The following is a 6,982-nucleotide window of genomic DNA, read 5'->3' on the forward strand; positions in this document are numbered from 1 at the left end:
CAAATACTATATGATCTCACTAATGAAAATTAACATTAATGAGCAAACTTTGAGAGTTAAAGCTGATAACACAGGCTACCAGGAAATAGAAAGAGGATAGAAATCAGGCACTTGATGCTGAACGACTGCAGAATGTTCAGCAGGATTGATTGTATAGATCCAGATATAGCATAATAATGTGTGATGGTAGCACAATATTGTAAGTACACTGAACAAAGATGTCTGTGAGTAAAGCTGAAAAAGGTGGGCTAGGTACCTGAATGACACCTAAGGTAAAGATAGGCGATAAAGACTGGGACTGTTTAACTTAGCAAAAACTGGAGTGTTTGATTGTGACTAAATGTACAAATATAAAACTGTTCTTGCACGTGGGAGAACAAATAAATGTCAACCATGCAGAGTGTTGGAAAGAGGATGGTATTTGGGAAAAAATATAATGAAAGCAAACTAGAGTCTATTGTCAACAGTAACATTGTAATATGCTTCCATTAAATTTAACAAAGACAAGATATGAAAGTTAAATGTGTATGAGGGGGATATAAGGGAAGGATATGGGATTCTTGGTAGTGGTGTTGTTGTCTGACCCTACTATTATATTGTATTTTATGATGTTTTATTTTTCTTTTCATTATCTTTTTTATTATTCATTAAAAAACTTTTTTCTTTGTAGTAATCAATATGTTCCAGTGCTGCCTGTGGTAATAAATGCACAACTCTATGATAATACCATAAACAACTGATTGTACACTGTGGATAATTTTATGGTATGTGAATATAGCTCTATAAAATTGTATGAAAAAAATATAAACAGGGACAAAAGTCCTTGTGAAAACATGGAGAGAGGGATGTATGCATTTACTCCTGTTTGGGAGGCAGAATGGTATAGCCTTTCTGGAGGACTGTGGAGTGGTTCTACACAAAGATAACTATGTGTATGCCTTAAGGTCCTGCCACCTCATTAGGGGGCATTTACTTGGAAGATCTGAGAGCAGAGACATGAATGGACATTTGCACATTGGTGTTTATGGACAGAGTATTCATGATTTGCAATGGGTGGAGGTGGCCTAAGGGTACATTGACTGCCAAACAGAATGGTGAACTGATGTGTGTGGGTAAAATGGAATAATGAGCAACTGAAAGAAGGAGTGAAGCTGTGAGACATGTAAGGAGGTGAACGGAACCTGTAGACAGCATTTTGAGTGAACTATGCCAGAAACAAAGGCAAACACTATAATGCTTCACCAATATGGACTAACTACAGTGTGTAAACTCAGAATTGAACCTTAAAGCACAGATTATCAGAGGAATGCTTTTTGTAATGATCTCTAGATTGTAAACTCTTACAGCACCCACATCTATTCTTGAATTGTAATGGCTATCTCCAGATTCCAAGATACTAATCCATTTGTGTATAACCTGATTGATCCCTGGAACTTTGGGTATCTGTGTGACACCTGAAACTCAGAGCTAGAACTCGGCAGATATGAATGTCAGTATTAGCACATTTAGCAATTGTTTGAAAAGCTGAAAAAGAGTCCAGACTTCAACTAGAGATATGAATGAAGCAGATGTGGTTAGGATTAGGGCAAATTGGGCCAAAGGGTAAAGGACGATATTGACTGTGTTTTAAAACTTCAAATTCCACATGAGATCAAAGGAAGAGACATTATTTGGTGCAAGATCTTTATTTTCTAAACAATTTAACTCATACAGTTTGTTCAAATATCATAATTACACGGAACTGTTAATAGTAAGTGAGACCTGGTAGGTTTGCATAGGTTAGTGTGAAATAGAGACACATCCTAAAGTAATTTGGACACACAATAAAAATATATAGTCAGGGGCCCCCTGAGATGCTGGGGGAAAATGCAGAGGTGTTAGACTTCCTCTCCTGGATTGTTGCTGATGTTCTCACAAATATTGAGGACTGGTGGTTTTATGTGCCAAGCCCTTTATCACAGGTCTTGCCCTTATGAAGTTTGTTACTGCAAAGGAGAGGCTAAACTTGCTTATCATTTTGCCTAAGAGTCTCCCCCTGACTACCCCTTTGTTGCTTAGATGTGGCCCTCTCTCTCTAGCTAAGGCAGCCCAGCAGGTGAACTCACTGCCCTCCCCACTATGTGGGACCTGACTCCCAGGGGAGTAAATCTCCCTGGCAATGCAGGATATAACTCCCAGGGATAAAGCTGGACCCAACATCATGGGATTGAGAGCATCTTCTTGACCAACGGGGGAATGCGAAATGAAATGAAATAGTTTTCAGTGACTGAGAGACTCCAAATGGAGTCGAGAGGTACTCTGTTAGGCATTCTTATGTTCTATATAAATAACACTTTTTAGGTTTTAATGCACTGGAATATCTAGAAGTAAATACCTGAAACTATCAAACTGCAATCCTGTAGCCTTGACTCTTGAAGCTGATAGTATAGCAATATAGCTTACAAGGGGTGACGGTGTGATTGTGAAAACCTTGTGGATCACACTTCCTTTATCCAGTGTATGGATGGATGAGTAGAAAAAAAAAACTAAATGAAAAATAGGGTGGGATGGGGGGATGATTTGGATGTTCTTTTATTTTTTTATTTTTATTTTCACTTTTTTCTGGTAAAAGGAAATTGTTCAAAAATAGATTGGGATGATAAATGCACAACTATATGATGGTACTGTGAACAATTGATTGTACACTTTGGATGACTGCATGGTATGTGAATATATCTCAATAAAATTGAATTAAAAAGAATTCATTAACAGATTTTTAAGATTGGGGTTTATTTTTATTTTTATTGTATCCTGGTACAATTGCTTATTCATGCAAATTTCTGCAGGTCATGTAGTTGGGATGGTCACACACTCCCACTGGGCTTCAAACTGAAACAATAAAATAATAGAAAATGTTACAATGTATAACTTAATGAATACTATAATGAAATTTTAAGTTATGAGATACAGGTTAACAATATTTCTAGAGCTGAGAAAATGAGAGATCAAATTGGTTAAGAACAAACAATAAAATTTTGTAGACAATTTTTGCAATCAGTAATAAGTGACAGAATTTCCATTTACTCAGTGCTTAACATTTTGGCATTGGCATACTTTGATTTATATTTATAACCTTGTATTTAACTTTTTACCCAAATACATGAACTTGAAACTTGTGATTTTTCTGTAAAAAACAAAACAAAACAAAACAAGAAAAACAAAAAAACTTTCTAATGAAACTAACCATGTTTCCTTTACAATAATGAACTGACAGAATTGTACATGCCAGAATAGGATTTGCAAATATTAAGAAAGTATATGTTCTCTGTAATAGACTAATGCAATACCATTAATTTAACACTTAAATGGTAGTAGGCTGGGAATGATAACAGTGAAAATGTCAGAAAAATGACACATTAAGTGTTACAATTCTGGGCTGATCTTGCTAATTACTAAATTTTAAATTATATGTCTCACATATAAAGAATACAACAGCTTTTTATGACGTATATTTTACTTTAAAATATTTTTATTAATACTAGCTCTGAAAATTTATCACAGTTTAAAAATTTTTCATCAAGCAAACAATTGCTTTCCCAAAAAACTGATATTTCATTTAAATATTGCCATGCCATATATACATAAACATCTCTCTTTAATTATTGACATTCACAGTGGCTTGTGTCCTTTAGCTGTTTGCATATTTTGGCTGATCATTCAAATACAGAACAATTTGAATGACAAAACTGTCAGAGAAAATTTGGAGCAGATGCTGAAAATCTATGAGAAAACCAAGTATCAATGAGGACATGCAGACCCAAAATTTAGGGTCATTGATTAAAAAATAGGAGGAGATTCACATTTTTATCCAGTGCAATTGAGAAATGCACTTGATAGCTGAGTTGACTAAATTCAATCTCAGTCAAGCTATTGTTTTTTAAATATTTAGGTATAAATATAGAAAAAGGACTTTGGATTTTGTTTTTGTAAAATTTCTTTTTATTGATTTTTAAACAATTGTCTGAGTATTCATCCATCAATTAAGTTGTAGTCTTTTAAAGCAAATTGAGGTTTGACAAGAAATAAATTGGCAATATCCTTATATTTTAATGTGTTGTCTCTCCACGACCCCTCTAAACATGTGTTAGGGAGCTGGCTTCCTGTCCTTCCTTAAGAATAGATGGAGTGGAGCCCTCCATAAGTAATAAAGAAAGTTTTTTTCCATGTAGAAAAATTTACTTAATATTTGATGCATCGGTAAACTTAATAAAATGTATCTTTCAATGTAAAATTTTCTGAACATCTAATATTTTGAATACATTTACAAATTTCACTGATTTATTTTGTGCTGACACAGGTTGCCCAATGCATAAATCAGCGAGAATTGAATATGTGCTGTGAATGTAATCCTCCAAAATGTTAATGATTGAAGAATACAGAAATCTATTCTCTTCATTAGCCTGAGACATAACGAAAGGGCTAGCAAAATTCCTCCAAAGCCGAGATTCTCAATCCTGACATGCAATTAGACCCACCTGGAGAGCATTGTTTTCCCTGAAATTTTATTGTGATATAGTCACATACCATACAGTCACCCAAAGTGCACCATCAATTGTTCACAGTATCATCAGATAGTTGTGCATTCATCACCACAATCAATTTTTTAACATTGTCATTACTCTGAAAAAATAAAAACTAAAAATAAGAATAAAAATAAAATTAAAAATAAAAGGAAAAAAAGAACACTGAAAACATCCTACCCTCCCCTATCCCCTCTATTACTACTTTAATTTTTGTCCCCGTTTTTCTACTCATCTGTCCATACACAAGATAAAGGGAGTGTGAGCCACAAGGTTTCCACAATTACAGGGTCACACCATATAAGCTGTATAGTTATACACTGATCTTAAAGAATCAAGGCCATTGGGTTGCAGTTCAACAGTTTCAGGTATTTCTTTCTTTCTTTCTTTCTTTCTTTTTTATGAAACTGAAGGCACCTTTATTTTCCAAGCAGTGTAATTCAGTATACATGGGAGTGCTCTGTACTACACTCATGATCAATACCCTCCTATTTCCGTTGCATAGGTCACTGAAAATCTGGCATATCATTTTGCTAAAAATCACATAAAAGGCCCCCAAAATTGATCCAGTTTTCCCAAACTATATATTTTCTCTTCATCAGTCAAATCACTACTTTTCTGACAGTGGAGTGAAATGCAAGACTGACACTGACGCCCATTAACAACGAAGACTACATTTATGCTCCCAAGTATAAAAAATAACTCTGAATGGCAGAGAGCCTAATTTGACTGCTTTTCCAGATTGGCCACTAAGAACTCAAAGAAGAAAGCAAGAGCACTACAGAGATTACCCTCTTTTCATGGAAATCAAGTCCCATAATCTGCATAAGCAAGGGTCTAAGATACTGGAGGGGCAGCAGAGCTAAATGGGGGGCCCTGTTTAATGGGTGAAGTCACCAAATGTGAGGTGTCCTGCCATGTCCTCCATGAGGGCTGCTCCTCACTGGCTTCACATCATCTTGGTCCTCTGGTCTCATGGCAGCTACCTGGGAGCCTTTTGGTAGTAATCTTTATAGTGCCAAGGATACATCTTGGATGAACCCAAGGGCAGGACACCCTGCCCAAAATATACAAATGTTCTCATGGTACGAAGGCCATTCTGTAGGTTGCACATATATCAGCTCCTCTGGGAGACACAAAGCCACCATCCTCTTTAGCGAGAGCGCACTGCCTCTGGCAGCACCGCCAGGCTAACTCTTCTTCCAGTGCTCCCTTATGTGTGCAGCAATCAAACCAGCTATTTCTGCATTCTTCTTGTTCTAGCCAAAATAATCTAGAAACTCATTATCTGTCCAATCAAGTACATTATTATTGTATGATCCACTATGTAGTCCTTGTCCTCATCCTTGGGTCCTGGGCTGTAATATACTCTGTATGCTTGGGCCACTTGATCAATCTCTTCTTTTGTCCCAGTGAAGCCAACCAGCTTGGGAGAAAATTCTTTCACATAAGTTGTGATGGCTTCTTTTGTGTCCCTCTCTGGGTCAATAGTGATGAAAGCAGAGTTAAATTTCGCAGAGATGGAATACTATCTATATCATCCATGACTTGAGTCATTTTTTCTAATTCTTCAGGACAGATATAAAGGAAATGGGTGAAACCAAAATAAATCAGTACCCACTGGCCTAGGCAGTCCTTGTCAGTTTCAGGCTCTCCAATATGCGTTGTGAGGGAAAAAGGTCCCTGAGTAAAGACTTTCCTAGGCTTCACTGCTGTTCCTTCTCCAGCTTTTCTGACTTTTCTTTCTTGAAGTATATCATTCCAGCCAGTAAAACTCCTCCAATAGCAAACGTGAATGCTAAGGACTTCCGAGAAACAGGCCCGGGCTGTGAGAGGCTCGTGGGGTCTCTACAGTCCTTCCACCTGGGCCCTGATGATCCCGGGGGTGGCAGCATGGCTGTACTGAGCCCCTGGCTTTCCAGGCAGCTGCCCGCTAGCCCCAAGCCCCGCCACGCCTCCTCTCACCGCACACAGTGCTGCCTCTGGCAGACTCTCACAGTTGCCTCAGTGGGGCTGCAAAGCTGGACTCCGCAACACAAGACACACCAAAGGTGGCTTTCTAGGGGCCTCATGACTCGGCCGGTGACCACTAGCAGCTGTGCCATGAGCTTAGAAGCTCAGGTATTTCTTTCTAGCTATTCTAATACACTAAAAACCAAAAAGGAATATGTATATAATGCATAAGAATAACCTCCAGAATGACCTCTTGACTCCATTTGAATTCTCTAAGCCACTGAAAATTTGTTTCATTTATTGTCCGCCTTTTCGACAAGAAGGCATTCTCAATCCCACAATGTTGGGTCCAGACTTATCCCCAGAAGTCATGTCCTATGTTGTCAGGGAGATTTAAACCCCTGGGAGTCAGGTCCCACGTAGGCGGATGGACAGTGAGTTTACCTGCCAAGTTGGCTTAAAGAGAGAAG

At 37.7% G+C, this 6,982-nt stretch overlaps 1 pseudogene; it reads right to left on the minus strand.

The window, feature by feature from the left end:
* Positions 1 to 5,749: 5,749 nt before the first annotated feature.
* Positions 5,750 to 6,664, minus strand: LOC119528886 (annotated as a pseudogene).
* Between the last annotated feature and the right edge of the window lie 318 nt (positions 6,665 to 6,982).

Source organism: Choloepus didactylus, chromosome 3 (genome assembly GCF_015220235.1).
Source record: "Choloepus didactylus isolate mChoDid1 chromosome 3, mChoDid1.pri, whole genome shotgun sequence".
Classification (NCBI taxonomy): domain Eukaryota; kingdom Metazoa; phylum Chordata; class Mammalia; order Pilosa; family Megalonychidae; genus Choloepus; species Choloepus didactylus.